General features: G+C 42.8%; 1 protein-coding gene across 1 annotated transcript in view; it reads left to right on the top strand.

Moving 5' to 3' along the window:
- The window catches only part of ABR (ABR activator of RhoGEF and GTPase), a 185,427-nt gene that overhangs the window by 1,517 nt on the left and 167,541 nt on the right, over nucleotides 1-16,369 (top strand). The window lies entirely within an intron of this gene.

Here is a 16,369-nt window from a genome sequence, read left to right on the forward strand (position 1 = left end):
TGGGGCCAAACTGAAACAGCCTCTCACTTCAGGAAAGGTAGATGATCCTAACTTTCCCCAACCCCCTTACTGACTTTTCCCCTTCCTAGAAAGGAAGCTTCCTGGGAGCCTGAGAAGGAGAAGGCTTAGAAGCATAGTTTTCGAGCTGGCCTGGTGCCCTGAGATCATGTCTAGTCCAGTGCCTTTGTTGGATGAAGGAAGAAACTAGAGCTCAGAAAGATTAAGTGCTTGTTGGAGTGAGCTGAAACCTTCACTCCAGCTTCTGTCATCTGTTATTTCCCCTCACGTCTGCCCTCTTTTCCGAGGAAAGGGCCTGAATTTAATCATCTTTGAATCCGCTTGCCATGGTCTGGACGGTGCCTTGCAAATAGTAATTGCTCAATAAATATTGTCTGAATAAATGGACGACTGCATTGAATTGAATGTCCACCCAGCTGTTCCTAGGTCAGGGAGTGGAAATGGGGCTAAGGAGGAAAGGTCAGATAGGGATGGGGCTGGCATGTGACTGCTCCTTTGCTGAAGCTGGGCACTGTCAGGGTCTCCTCAGCCACATGGAAAGCATACATTTGTGTCTGGTTGGGTCAAGCTGCAACCAGGAATTTAAAAGATGCCTTCCTGCTCAGTGAAAGAGAAAGAAAAAAGTAAATAAATCACTAATGCTGGTATTGTTCCAAAATCTCCATTATTAGATCTTATCTGGGTGAGTACGCATTTGAATGAAAAACTGTCCACTTTGCTAAAAGCACATTTGGAAGGTCCATCAAGTCATCTGTTTTGATCAATTATACTTATTCATTAGCAGGGATTTGCTGTTTTTCCCATAGGTAAGGCTTTTGCCGCCCATGCTAGTAACATTTTTATGGGCCCCTTTGACTTAAAAGAAGAATCTGAAGATTTCACTCTAGTGCCAAGTTCCAAATGCCCTCAATGGAAGCTTCCTAAGTGGCCCCACCTGCTTCAGAGCTGGCTACAATCTCATCTCCCTCCAGACCCACATCAGTCACCCTGCCAGGTGAGCCCAGTGCACTGAATTTCCCCCAGGAAGTGATTTTTATTTCTGTGAATGGTCTCCTCTCTCCCTAAGGACACTCTAGCACATAGGGCACCTTGATGCAAATTAAGAACCAGCACTGCCTGTGGGCTAATGAGTTGCAAAAGGTGCCACCTCTGGGTGGGCCAATGATAAAAAGACTTCTTCCTCTGGACTAAAGACTCCAGCCAGGGCACACATCTGGCACTCATGGCTTTGGCTAGTGGTACCCGAGCTGTGTTTCAGGTCCCATTCCAGGTCATCTCTTGCAGGGCAGGCTTGTGCAGGGAACCCCTACTCAGCTCATGTGGGGGTCTGCTTCCTGTCTTCAAAACCATCTCAGTGAGGAAGTGAATTGAGGTGGACGTGCACATGCATACATCATGCACACACATACGTTCATGAGTACATACATATATACATATGCATGTAGTCACACATAATTGCATGTGCACACACTGTCAGAGAAAGAGCCTTTAAACATACAGCGGGAGCACTAGAGTGGAGTGATTCAGGGCAGGCAAAGGTTTTCATACTGGGTGACAGCCCACTGAAATCAGTGTATTGGGCAGTAAAAACATTGCGAGGTCTTCCTTGGCCAACTTTGGCCTTCTCTGCTTTATTTTTCTATGTAGCACTCACCAGATTACCACCTCAGACACTACAGTTTTGCATGAGGATCTTATTCACACTTTCCAGTAAAATGCAAGCTCCAAGAGGGCAAGGATTTTTGTTTCTTTCATTCACTGACAGCCTCAAAGCCTAGAACAGTGTCTAACATATATTAAGTGTTCCATAAATATTTATTGACTGATATATACTTTAATGGGATGGAATAGAGTAGAAAACATCAGAGTGCACAGTACGTGCACTCTGTTGTATTATTATTAATAATACTTAATTGTATTATTCTGTTTTAAAACTTTTTTTCAATTATATATAAATATGTGATTATACACTGGGTGCTGATGTAGAGTGTATTTCTTGGTGTGGGTTTGACAAAAAGTTCTGATTAAGACCAGGGTCTCTGAAGCTAGACTGCTTGTGTGACCTTGGGAGAAATTATTTGACTTCTTCTGCGTCTCAGTTTCCTCATCTATCAAATGGGGCTAATAAACACTGCTTACCTCATACTGTTGATGCGAGGAATAAATGGGATATTTTAAAAGGGCTTTGAACAGGTCCTAGCAAATAGTAAGCACCCGTAAGTGTTAACCACTACTACAGGTTGTTTTTCTTTGAATTGACGTTTCTGAGCTTCCCACTTTCAGATCGTTCTGGATCACAAATGGTTTGGTTGTCTATAATACATGTTTTTTTCTAGCACAGCTTTGGCTCTTTCTAGACACTTTCAGGCAGCACGGCAGAGTGATAATCTGGCTCATGAGGCTCTTCTGTTGGATTGTCCTTCATGCTATTTCTCTCCACCAGCGATCACACCCATTATTTGTATTCAGAGGTACTTAACTGAAGGTGGGGTTTTATTGGGCAGTCCAGGCTTTGCATAATCTCAGGGTTTCAAGGAGAAGAGAACAAGTAAGGCCTCACATAAAAAGGCCCAGAGACAAAGGTGCCCCCCTCCTTGGAAAAGGGCCATTTTCTCTTGGATGAGGGGCAGATTCCTAAATCAAGATGGATTGTTTTCCACCACATGCGATAGCAAAATTAGAGTTTAAATAAGTTAGAATGCCAGTTCACTTATTATCTTACTGTGTCCCTGTGCTGGCTCTGCCCCTTGCCAGGGTTGAGACTACAGGCAAGCCACTGACCTTTCCAAGCCTCAGTCTCTGTCTATCAGCCAGGAATAATAAGAGTAGCTAACACTTACTGAGGGCTTACTTTTGCCAGCACCTGTTCTGAGCACTTTATACATATTAATTCATTTACACCACACAACAACTTCGTGAGACAGGCTCTATCATTATTTCCATTTTACATGTGAGAATCATGAGGCCTGAAAAGCTTACAGAACCCAGCCCATGGTCACCCAGCATACAAGTAGCACTTAGGATTGAACCCAGGCAGTCTGTCTGCTAAGTCCATGCTTTAAAATACCAAGCTGCTCTGCCTCAAATATTAGTACCTACCAGTTGTATTGCACAGTAGGGCAACTATGGTTTACAGCTAAGTTTCGTATATTACATAATATCTAGAAGAGAGGCTTTTGAATGTTTTCACCACAAAGAAATGATAAATGCATGAGCTGATAGATACATTAACTATGCTGAACCAATCATTTTTGCAACATATATGTATCAAAACATCAGATTGTACCCCATAAGTATATACAATTACGTGTCAGTTAAAATAAATAAATAAAAATTAAAAATATATTAATACATACCTCTCAGGATAGTTACAAAGATTAAATATGAGAAAATATTTAAAGAGTTTATTTAGCAGAGCACCTGGTGCATAGAGACCATGAAGTACATATCTGTGTGTGTGTATGTGTGTGTGCATGCGTGATTGTTTTCTTTATCACTAAAGTCCCAGCAGACCCCAAACCATCTGCTGCTGAGGTCACCCATCAGGGCTGTGCCACTTGCCTGTGGGGCTTCTGGGTGGATTCACTCTCACAGGTACGCAGACCACCTGCTGGATTTCAGCCCTCCCCGCATTGGCTGGGCACTCTTGGGCAGATACAGCTGCATTCCCACATGTGGAGGACCTGGTGTTTTTCCTTGCATGTTGGTGTGCTTCTGTGCCACCCCTGCCATAGGAGTTGGGTGATGTGTCCTTCTTGGGGTTTATGCATCCCTTCTGCAGCCTGTGGCATCCCTTCTGTGTCTGCCCTCCTTGTGGACCAAACAGAGGGCACACTTCATTCTGAATGTGGCTCTTTAGAGTCAGGCATTCTGTTGACTGGCAGAAACTATTCACCTGATATTCTGGTTTTAGTTCAGATGACATAGTAAATATCATTAGTATTTTTAATTGGTAGCATTTTCTCCTTGTGTTAAACTTTGTTCAGTGGATGAGTGTTCTCTTCTCTATTTTTGCTGGCCCTTGGAATCTGTTCAGTCACTCATCCATCCATCTGTCCATTCTACTCAGTGAGCATTTATCAAGGTCTTACTTCACGCCAGGTGTGTGTTAAGGGCAGAGTCTGCACAGGTTGGTGACCCACCCTCAAGGTTCTCACTGGCTCTTTGCCTCCTGGGGTAGAAATTGTAGGTTTTTAGATAACGAAACACCTTTCCAGTGGGTAACTATTCCAGTCCTGAAATGAGTGACTAAAGAATGTTATTTAGAACCTCAGCAACATTCAAGAACCTAGAACTGGAAGAAAATCTTAGAGTTGATGTACTCCTGCCCCTCTCCAGATGGAAGAGGACCCTGGAGCCCTGAAAGTGGCCTCAAGGTAACATGCTCATGACCCTCAAGATGGGGCTTTGGAGCCAGATCTAGGCTCTTTCCATTATATCCTGCAGCCTCTTCTTTCCTGGAATTTTAAGCAGAGAACACTAAAGCTATAAGTCCTGTCAGAGTCATAGTAACGGGAGCAGCAGACCATCTCCCTCACAGCCATCTTAGTGGATAGAAATGATTAGTACCATTTTATAGGTGAAGGTGCTGAGGCTCAGAGAGGTAGAGAATCTTACCCAGAGCCACACAGTTAGCATGCGGTGGAGTCAGCACTTGAACTAGAGTCAGTCTACAAAGCTGATGCTTTGTAGAGCCTGTAACACTTTCCTAGCCTAGCTGTAGAATGCCAGATTTCTCCACTTGGGAGGCCCCGCCTTCAGATGCCTGGTTGTCAATGGAAACTTTATTTTTAATCTTTTTCCTAGGTACTCATGTTACCTAGCTCATTAGTAACCTTATGGGTTTTTTCCCCTTCCCATCAGTGACAAATGACATTGTTGCTCCAGGAAGAATTCCTCATGTTCAGTGGATGTGTCTGAATAACTTAATTCAGGGTATTGAATTTTCAGTCTTAACTGTGATAGAATAATTTTTTTCCAATCCCTATTGTGGAGAGATATTTAAAAACTATGTGAGACACATGAGCTAGAGTTTTCCTGTGGTTCATTTGTAACTGAAGTTGACGTTGAGTCACTGTTTGCTGGGCACTTCGATACCTGTCTCCCTCCAGCCTTCCCCCCGACTATCTTACTACCATCTCACCTCATGAACACTTTATGTCCAGCCAGAGGGTGGTGGATGGGTATGTTTAACAATTCCTTCCTCCTGTACAAATCATAAACACAACCAAGCCTGAAAACTTTTCTGTTCCTCTGGTCTATTTTTCTTCTGGTTAAGAGACTATTCACAAAAGCAGTTGGCTTTGTATTTGGCTCTGGATCTTTATGTTTTTTATGTTTTTATTTTATTTTTAAAGATGACTGGTAAGGGGATCTGAACCCTTGGCTTGGTGTTGTCAGCACCACGCTCAGCCAGTGAGCTAACCGGCCATCCCTATATAGGATCCGAACCCATGGCCTTGGTGTTATCAGCACCGCACTCTCTCGAGTGAGCCATGGGCTGGCCCAATGATCTTTATGTTTTAAAGTCAGGATCTTCATACTTTTTCCTGGCTTTGAAATAATGCTAGAAACATTATAGTCATCTGAAAAAATGGGATTGATATTACCCCAGCTTGCAAGGTTGTGAGGCTTATGTTGGACAAATTACTGACCTTCTCTAAGCCTCTACTGTTCCTTGTCTACAAAATGAGGGTAATAATAAAAGACTATTTCATAGACTTGTTGGGAAGCCTAAATGAGATAATGTGCATAAATACATAGTCCAGTGCTGGATACATAAGTGTTGAAAAGATCTTAGATGGTGTTAGTAGTAGTACTATTCTAAGTCCAGGAATTTTCAGGCCGCTGCTCAGTCTACAGATGTTTTGTTCCTTCGGAGGGAGACAGCTTTCTTGGTCTTTTGTAGTCCCTAGTCCTTCTCTAATCAAGTCCTGTTTCCCTTGACATCTACAGAGCCATCTCCTTTTTTCCTACTCTCTACCCACTTGCTTTCAGCCAGTGCTCATTCCTGCCAGTGTCTTTTCCTGTGCTCTTTCTGTCATTTTAGGTGCCCTCCAACTCATCTTCCCCAATGCCAAAGCCAACCCTTCCTTTAAGGCCTGAGTTTTCCATGGAACTTAATATTCGTTAGGATATGGATTTGCTGCATATGACAAAACCCAAAAATGTGGCCTAAACAAGAGAGAAGTTTATTGTCCTTTCATGTAAGAATTCTAAAGGTAAACAGCCCAGGGAGAGTATGGTGACTCCATGATCATCAGGGATTGAGGCTTTTTGGTCTTTCTGCTTTTCTGTCCTCAGAGTTGCCTCATTGTCTAAAATAGCTGCTGGAGATCCAGCCATCACATTCATGTTTTCAACAGGAATTAGAAGAACAGGAAGAAGAACATAAGAGTGAGTGGCAGCAGTTGGTCAGCCTTTAAGCACTTTCCTGGAAGCCTCTCTTGACAATTTCTGTTTTTATCTTACTAGCCATCTCTATCTACAAGGGAGTCTGGGAAATGTAGTATTTTATCTGGGCATATGGCCATCTCAAATAAAATAGAGGCTCTGTTACAAGGAAAAATGGAAGAATTGCTATTGAGTAGGCAACTAGCAGCATCTGGCACAAAGCCTTTCCCAACTACTCCAACCCATCTTGTGGTTCTTAGAGTGAGCCCCACACTGCACAATTGTCTTATTATGATGCTGTTTATTAATTCATTGACCCAGTGAACAAATAACAACCGAACCACTGCTCTGTGCAAGGCACGATGACTTTTATGTGTTTACTGTGAAGCTTGCTCTCAAACTAAGAGGTTAGCTGGTTTCTTGAGAGCAGGACTGTGGTTTTTGTTTCTTTTTCTCTTTCAGAATAATATCTTTCACAGAGCTGGACACACGGCAGGCACTTGATAAGTACCGGTCAATTTCAGAATAGTCACAAACAAGAGGCTCAGTGAAAATAAATTCTCTGCCTTGGTACTGTGCTAAAAAATTCTGGTTGTGTAAGGTTTGTTTTTGGTTCATTTGGTTTTGAGAAACCATAGCAAGGACGATGGATCATCTCTAAACATCGCTGCTGTGTTGTAGCCACACGGACTTGTCCAGGTGTTGGGGCAGATTTGACTATTTTGGGAACGACTCTGTTTGTATACCATACTAGAATCATAAGCAGAAATCACTGTGCCCACCTGACTTTCTTTACCACCGCTCTGTCTGTGTAGCTGGATTTACACCACATGACTCTCCCTTGTTATTTCTGCTCTGCATCCTCACTGCAGAGTAAATCTGCAGTCTTTCTGCAGTGAGAGTTGGTTTCAGTTGTGTTCCTGTTGTCCCACTTGATCCTTGCTAAAGTCTGCCTGAGACAACCCTGTCTGAAGGGAGGTTGCCTAAAGCATATGTCATGTCTTGCAGCTGCTGAGAAAATGATTGTTTTAAAAAATTTCTTTGGCACTTAGGAGGGAAGGAACTAGTATATATTTAGCACCTACTATCTGTAAGGCACTATGTTAAGTACTTTACCTACATTACCACATTTAAAATTCAGAACAGTCTTGTAAAGTAAGAACTATTCTTGTCTGTAGATGAGGAAACTGAGGCTCTGACTGGTTAACTACTAAGCCCAAGATTGCTTAGCACCACGTGGTGATTTTTTTCTCCAGTTTTTAAAATTAATTAATTAACTGATTCAGCCAGTTTTCTGCTTCTATAACAGAATACCACAGACTAGGTAATTTATAAAGAAAAGAAATTTATTTCTCACAGTTCTGGAGGCTGGGAAGTCTAAGGTGAAGGGGCTGCATCTGGTGGGGGCCTTCTTATTGTGTTATCCTATGGTGGAAAGCACCATGTGGTGAGAACGTCCACGAGACAGAGAGAAAAAGGGGGCCAAACTCCTGTGATGGCCAAACTCCCGTGATAACCAACTGACGACTCCAACGATAGCATTAATCCATTCATGAGGGCAGAGTCCTCGTGACCTAATCACCTCTTAAACACCCACTTCTTAATACCATCACAATGGCAATTAAATTGCAATGTGAGTTTGGAAGAGGATATTCAAACCATAGCATTAATTTTTTATTGAGATATAATTCACATATTGTAAAATTCATCCTTTTAAAGTATACAGTCATGGTTTTTAGTACATTCACAAAATTCTGTAACCATCACCATTCTCTAATTTCAGACCGTTTTCATCAGATCGGGTTATTTTTGAGTCCAGGCCTTTTTATAACATGCCGTTCCCTTTTCTAATTTGCCGTGTGCAATGATTTAAAATAACTAAACCAGATTTGGGGAAACCTCAGGGCTTGGGTAAGATATGTACATAAAAGGGCCATCAGCCTCTTCAGTCATTTTCCTACCACTGTGCTGGTCCTGGGGCCCCTTCAAATTGCTGGAGAATCGAGCTAGCCTTAATTCCTCTGGGCCCCACCCCCACCCTGTTTGCATTTCCTGGACTTGGGGCAGGGGTTAGAATGTCCCCAACATAAGGTTACATGAGTACCCCTCATTCCTACCCTTGGGTTGTGGTTGACTTGGTGATAGAGGACATTGTTCTGACCTGTGCCTTGTTTGTAGTCCCAGAATGTCATAGTGCCTGGCACGGAAGAGGTGCTCAATAAATGTTTATGAACATCTAAACATTCATTTTATCACCCCTCATCTAAGCCACTGCAATAACTGATTGTTCTGCCTCTAGCCTTTCTCCTCCACCTCCCGATTATGTTCCATATTAAAGCCAAGTGATTGCTCTAGCCCCTAAGTCAAATTATGCACCCCTGATCACCTGCAAAGTAAAATCTGAGCTCCTTAGATGCAAATGTGCCAGGCCATCCGTGATCTGTTCTATGCTCATCCTCACCCTCCCCCACCCCACACATTCATACACTTTATGCTCCAGCAATACTTTTATGCTGTTTGCCAAAGCTGGGTCTCACATGGCCATCTTTAAGCTGCATGGAGGGCTGGGGAATCAGGAATTTTATCTCTTCAGCCTCTATTGTAAAGGACGTTAAGGGAGAAGGGAACTATGAATGGCTTTTGGAAAATCGGCCCAGTATCAGCCCATGATCCTTCCCTGAACTGTTCATATCCACTCATTTGAGCAATTATAAAACTGTCTTTTAATTCTAGTATCCCTGCCCCAACACAATGCTGACATTTTATATTTATTGAAGAAAAAAAAGAATGATTATACATTTTCAAGGGAGGATTTTGTGGGATTTTGAATAACTGGTCTAAGCATTTAAAGACCTTTTTCTTCTCTTTCTCTTCCTCCTCTTCTTTATCTGCATCTTCATCTTCTCCTTCGTCTGCTCCTGCAGTTTGGACCAGTAGGACCCATTGATAAGATGTTATTCTAGAATGCTGATTCTCAAGGGCTGTAGTGTTTTTCTTCCTGAAGCCTTTTTCAAACTTCACGTGCCCCCAAGAGAATTTTGATGTGTGTCTCTAGCTCACTACCATGTTCATCTGCCCAGGATAATTCCTGTCATTTTGTGCCCCTCTCCCTGATGGAAGTATGTCATTTCCTGAAAGGGGGCAATGCAGAGAAAGGCCGATATTTTAAACCCAGCCAAATAGGTCCTCCCCAACTAATGGAGACCTGTGCAGGTCATTAGGACTGTAAACTAGATATTTTGGTTCCCGCTTGTTTTCCAGGGGGAAATTTCAAGAGAATCAGGAATGTAATCCTACCTACCGTGTAATGTAGGATTACACTCCTGATTCTCTTGAAATTGAGTGGGACCATTTGCCTAGATCTGACCAATGAGTTTATTTTTTGTTTTGTTTTGTCATGATTTAATCAGACCAGCATCATATCACAAGAGTGAAAAATGGGGGAAAGCCACGCATACAGAATAATATGGTTAGTGATACCTAATACTCATAGCCATTAGTTTATTCCTGGTACTATTCTAAATACGCTACCTATATTAATTCATTTACCATTCACAAAACCCTACAAGGTAGGTGTTTTATTATACCAATCATATAAGCAAGGAGGCCGAGGCACAGAGAGGTTAAGTGACTTTCCCGAGGTTACCCAGCTTGTGAATAGTGGAACCGGAATTCATATCCAGGCAGCCTGGCTCCTATGTCCATGCTCCAAACAACTCTCATTCGCTTACCTCAGTAAAATCACAATGGGGCTGGATATCCAACAATGAAATAGTTAGCATTTACTAAGTCCCAACTATGTGCCTGACCTAGCATATTAGGAAAAAAATGCTTCTGGCTTCTAGTAATAACAAACCTGACCATTGAACAAATAAGATTGTTTTGTTCTTTCTCTGAATATAGTAAGTCCAGAGGTAGGTGTTTGCCATCATGGCTCCAGAGGTTCACAGCAGGGAGTGGCTTCTCTACATCTGTCTTTGCCTTTTGCTTATGTCTTTTGCTTCATAGTCCCGAGATGGCTGCTGCAGCTCCAGACATCATGTCCACATTCAAGGCAGGAAGAAATGGGAGGGTTAAAAGGCCACTGCAGCTCGATCTGTCGCTTTTCATCAGGAAAAAATGCTTTCTCAGAAGCACATGAGTCCTCTGCTTAGATCTCATTGACTAAACCTGAGTCACATGGTCACTGCTGGCTGCACAAGTGGCTGGTCAAAGACAGGTCTGCATCTCACATGGCAGCTAGCACTGAAAGCTTCTGGCAAGAAGGAGCATAAGAGAAGCTAGCTCCCTGAAGACAGATTCCAAAAAGAGTGCAGGACGAGCACCCATACATCTGTGCAGTTCCTTTCCCAGCCTGCCATTTGATTGACTCACACCACTTTTGATGGGGCAGGAGGCCACAAATGCTAGAGCAATACTTCTCCCACTGAGAAGGGCATGTGATATGACCATGCCAGTTGTGCAGACCATATTCGTTGCTTTGTCCAAGGAGTGGCTGTGTGATCCAACCATTCAGAATCCCTCCGTGGAATCAGAGGTGGAAGTCTTGTTCTTTTCCCCTAGTGTATCATATACTGTAAGAAAACAGGTCTGCAATGGTTGCTGGCCATCTTCCTCAGCAATTGGTGAAGGTTTATCTGCTCCTGGCTCTGAACCCACTGATGGCTGTCTTAGCTTGGGCTCCTCCAGAAACTTATTTTGAGAGAAAGAACTGAGTACAAGCTGTATATTGGGTGGTGACCCCAGGAAACACAGTTTCGGAGGCCAGAAGTCCAAAATTAAGGTGTGGGCAGGGTTGGTTCATTCTAGAGGCTCTGAGGGTGAATCTGTACCTTGCCTCTCATCTGTCAGCAACCGTTGGCATTACCCGGCTTGTAGATGCCTTACTCCAATCTCTGCTTCCATCATCACATAGCCTTCTTTCTGTATATCTGACCAATGAGTTTAAATGGAAGTGATGTGAGCCTATAAACCTATTTATTCTTCTGTACAATGGGGATGATTAGAGACATACCTTGGAGATATTGTGGGTTAGGTTTCAGACCACCTCAATAAAGCAAGTCACACAAATTTTTGGTTTCCTAGTGCATATAAAAATTATATTTATACTATACTGTAGTCTATTAAGAGTACAATGACATTATGCCTAAAAAATGTACATATCTTAATTTTAAAATATTGCTTAAAAATGCTAGCAATTATCTCTGCTTCAGAGAGTTGTAATCTTTTTGCTGGTGGAAGGTCTTGCTTCAGTGTTGATGACTGCTGACTAATCAGGGTGGTGGTTGCTGAAGGTTGGGGTGGCTGTGGCAATTTCTTAAAATAAGACAGCAATGAAGTTACCACATTGATTGACTTTTCCTTTCATGAAAGTTTTCTCTGTATCATGTGATGTTGTTTGATAGCATATTACCCAGAGTAAAACTTCTTTCAAAATTGGAGTCGGGGGCCAGCCCGTGTCTCACCCAGGAGAGTGTGGTGCTGATAACACCAAGGCCATAGGTTCGGATCCCATATAGGGATGGCCAGTTGGCTCACTGGGTGAGCGTGGTGCTGACAGCACCAAGTCAAGGGTTAAGATCCCCTTACCAGTCATCTTTAAAAAAAAAAAAAAATTGGAGTCAGTACTCTGAAACCCTGCTTGCTGCTGCTCTATCAGCTAAGCTTAGGTAATATTCTAAATCCTTTGTTGTCATTTCAACCATGTTCTCAGCATCTTCGCCAAGGTCAGAGTCCATCTCAAGAAACCACTTATTTTGTTCTTCCATAAGAAGCAGCTCCTCATCCATTAAAGTTTTATCATGAGGTTGCAGCAATTCAGTCAAGTCTTCAGGCTCCACTTCTAATTCTAGTTCTTTTGCTATTTCTACCACATCTGCAGTCACTTCCTCCACTGAAGTCTTGACCTCTCACAGTCGTCCATGAAGGTTGGAATCAACTTCTTCCAAACTCCTGTTAATGTTGATATTTGGACCTCCTCCCATGAATCACAAATGTGCTTAGTGACATCTAGAATGGTGAATCTTTTCCAGAAGGTTTTCAATTTACTTCGCCCAGATCCATCAGAAAAGTCACTATCTATAGCAGTTATAGTCTGACAAAATGTATTTCTTAAATAATAAGACTTGAAACTCAAAATTATTCCTTGTCCATAGGCTGCAGAATGGATGTTTTGTTGGCAGACAGGAAAACAACATTAATCTCCTTGTATATCTCCATCAGAGTTCTCAGGTGACCAGCTACATTGTCAATGAGCAGTGATATTTTGAAAGGAATCTTTTTTTCTGAGCAGTAGGTCTCAACAGTGGGCTTAAAATATTCAGTAAAGCATGCTATAAACAGCCTTTGTTGTTCCATTTACAAAGCACAGACAGAGTAGATTCAGCGTAATTAAGGGCCCTAGGATTTTCAGAATGGTAAATTGGCATCGGTTTGAACGTAAAGTTACTGACTGCATTAGCCCCTAACGAGAGAGTCAGCCTATCCTTTGAAACTTTGAAGCCAGGCATGACTTCTTCTCTTGTAGCTATGAAAGTCCTATATGGCATCTTCTTCCAGTATAAGCCTGTTTCATCTACACTGAAAATCTGTTGTCCAGCATAGCCATCTTCATCAATTATCTTAGCTGGATATTCTGGATAACTTGCTGCAGCTTCTACATCAGCACTTGCTGCTTCACCTTGTACTTTTTTTTCTTGGTGGATGGACGGTATGGGTATCTGAACCCTTGACCTTGGTGTTATAACACTGCACTCCAACCAACTGATCACCTTGCACTTTTATGTTATGGAGATGGCTTGTTTTTTTAAACCTCCTGAACCAGCCTCTGCTAGCTTCAGACATCTTGGCTATTTGGCACAAGAGGCCTAGCTTTCTGCCTGTCCCAGCTTTTGACATGCTTTCCTCATTAAGCATGATCGTTCTAGCTTTTGATTTAAAGTGGGTGACATGCAACTCTTTTCATTTGAACACTCAGAGACCATTGTAGGGTTATTAATTAGCTTAATTTCAACATCGTGTGTCTCAGGGAAGAGGGAGGCCTGAGGAGAGGGAGAAAAATGGGGGAACCATTGGCGAGTGGAGCAATCAGAACACACACAACATTTATTAAGTTTGCACCCCAAAACAATTACAATAGGAACATCAAAGATCACTAATCACAGATCACCATTACAGATATAGTAATAATGAAAAAATTTTGAAATATTGCAAGAATTACCAAAATGTGACACAGAGACATGAAGTGAGTTCAAGCTGTTGGAAAAAAATGGCCTTGATAGACTTGCTCAACACAGGGTGGCCACAGACCTTCAGTGTGTAAAAAATGCAGTATCTGTGAAGCTCAATACAGTGACGCGCAGTAAAACAAGGTATGCCTGTATCCTCACCTGGTGTTGTAAAGATTAATTGAAATAATGTACAGAAGATAGGTAGCACGGGGTCTGGCATACAGTAAGCTCTGTATAAGTGCAGACTGCCCCTGGTGTGATGGTCAAGAGCATGCTGTCTAGGGCCACATTGCCTGGGTTCAAATCTCAGCTCTGCCACTTAACTGCTGTGTGACCTTGAACAAGTTACTTAGCCTTTTTGTGCCTCGACTTCCATATCTGTAGACTGGGGTGATAATAATATATCAGTACCTAATTAAGCTGGTGTGAAGATTAAATAAATCAGTATATGTAAAGCACTTTGAACAGCACCTGGCACAGAGTAAACACTCACTACATTTTGGTTAACTTTTATTGCTATCACCATCATCACTAGTTTGGCCAGGTATATTGCTGAAATAGACTATAAGGGTGCAAAATGGTATTTGCTCATCTTGTTTCCTGGTCATATCCAAAATTGAAACCCGAGGCTCCTGGAAATCCTGCAGTTTGAATAATCCAAGAGCTGGAGCAGTGGAGCATCCAATTACCATGCCTCACAGCTGTAGCCTGGAGAGTAAGGTGAGGCCTCAGCACTGTCTAGCTGGGATTGTGGTCCTGTTAAGGAGAAAGCCCTGCTTTGTATGCAGCTGCCTTGCCTTCCTTTGGCTGCATAATTGAGCCTTATTGTTTTATTTTAAAGCATCTTGAAGAATCCAAAGCCCATTCCAGCTGACAGCAGTGAAAGCCACAGCATGTCACGTCTCTAATGAGCCTTGCTGGTGCTCTTGTGGCCCCACAGAGGCGGCCAAGCAGGGAGCAGGCACACAGTCCTGACCATATCCACCAGCTCCCTCTGAGCACAGGCCACCAAGTCCAACTTCGTTGTGAGGCTCCCTGAGCACTCCTAGGAACCCCCATGCCTGTTATTGTCTCAGAAGGGCACAGAGTTGCCTCCTGAATGCCGGGCTTGTTTGTAACCTTTATGGGCTGGCAGTGAGAATACAGAAATCTATTATCAATGTCATGGGCCTGAAGGAGCTGTTGTTCACAGAGGTAACTCTCCTCTGGCCACCAGACCCAGGATTCCCCAGAGCCTTTGGACAGGCAGAAGACAGCTGTTCTGAAAACAGGGGTGGCAAGTGGCCAGCCCAGGCTAAGTGTGGTCTGCTGTGTTTGGGCTGCAGAGGGTTGAAACTGAATTGAATCAGTTTAGAATTGGGAGATTTTACATAAAAATCTGGGTTTCTAGCTTTCCTTGGAAGGTGGGAAGAATGACAATACATTTGGAAAGCATCATGTAGAGCGGAATGGCTGACCCTTTCAGATTGGACATGGTTTTGCTCATTGCTTCAGCCTTCCACTGGCCCCTTTATCCATTCATGCTGTGAGACGAGGGTTTATAGTGGGGTGAACAGAGCAGGACCCTGAGCTGAGCTGCCTGGCTTTGCATCCTGCCTCTGTCACTTACTAGCCGTATGGCCTTAAGCAAATTCCTAACCCCTGTGGGCCCCACTTTCCTCCTCTGCAAAATGGTTTATAATAGTTTAACTAGCTCACAACTTGTGAGAATTAAATGAGTCAGTATAGGTGCTTATCCTGGCACATAGTAAGTGCTATTTAGGTGTTAATATCTACTAGCCTTACACTACTTGCCTAGTCTCTACAGGTATTCGAGATTACAATCTGTGATAAGAGTTTTCCATAGAAGAAAAAAATGTATTTCTTTCCCAGCATGCCTCTCTGAACTCACTAATAAGCATTTTTTCCTTCCCTTCCATCCCCTCTCCTTCATCTCAGCATCTTGGAATGTAACAATTATGTTAGAGGTGAGCTAGCCACGGTAACAATCCAACTACAGCTGTTAGGTGGCTGAACCTGGTAAGTTTCTCTCTGGTTTACATAACAGTGAATGTAGGTGTGTCCCTGGCCCGCAGGTTTGCTTCCCATGGTCACTCAGAACCCATGCTCCTGCACTCTTGAGAATCCGTGCTCCTGTAGGTCCTGGCAGTTCTCAGCTTTCAGAGGGCATTGGGAGTATGAGGGAGTGAAGCCTTCCTTCTCCTCAACTCTCTTAGCCCAGAAGTGATAGCCATTTCTTCTCATATTCCATTGGCAAGGACTAGGCACATAGTCTTAGATACAGGAGTCCTGGCAAGTGTTGCCCCTGACTGGGCAGCTGTTCTACAGCAACAGCTCTACTCTGGGCAGGGGAGGGGGCAGGAATCTTGGGTGGACCCTCAGATGCCTTTGCTGCCATAGTCATATTAAATAAGCCGCAAACCAACGTCTCCCAGAACCTATCTTCTTGTTGCTACTTTTAGCCTGTGACATGTTTCCAGGGGTGACTGCCTTGTTTTTGTTTTTGTTTTTTCTTTGATTTATCAGGGCAAGAGGGAGAAATAAAATTTTTTATTTTTAATTTCATGCTTCAAAGTCTTATATACCATAAAAGCATTGATATAGGATATTAAAATTAGATTTAGGCAATATTATTTATCTGAGTTTTTTATTTGGAGAGAAATACAACTTAGCCATTGTGCTTATATACTATACATTGAAATGGCTGCCAAATTAGGGGGAAAATATAA

The sequence above is a fragment of the Cynocephalus volans genome, chromosome 10, assembly GCF_027409185.1.
Source record: "Cynocephalus volans isolate mCynVol1 chromosome 10, mCynVol1.pri, whole genome shotgun sequence".
Taxonomy (NCBI): domain Eukaryota; kingdom Metazoa; phylum Chordata; class Mammalia; order Dermoptera; family Cynocephalidae; genus Cynocephalus; species Cynocephalus volans.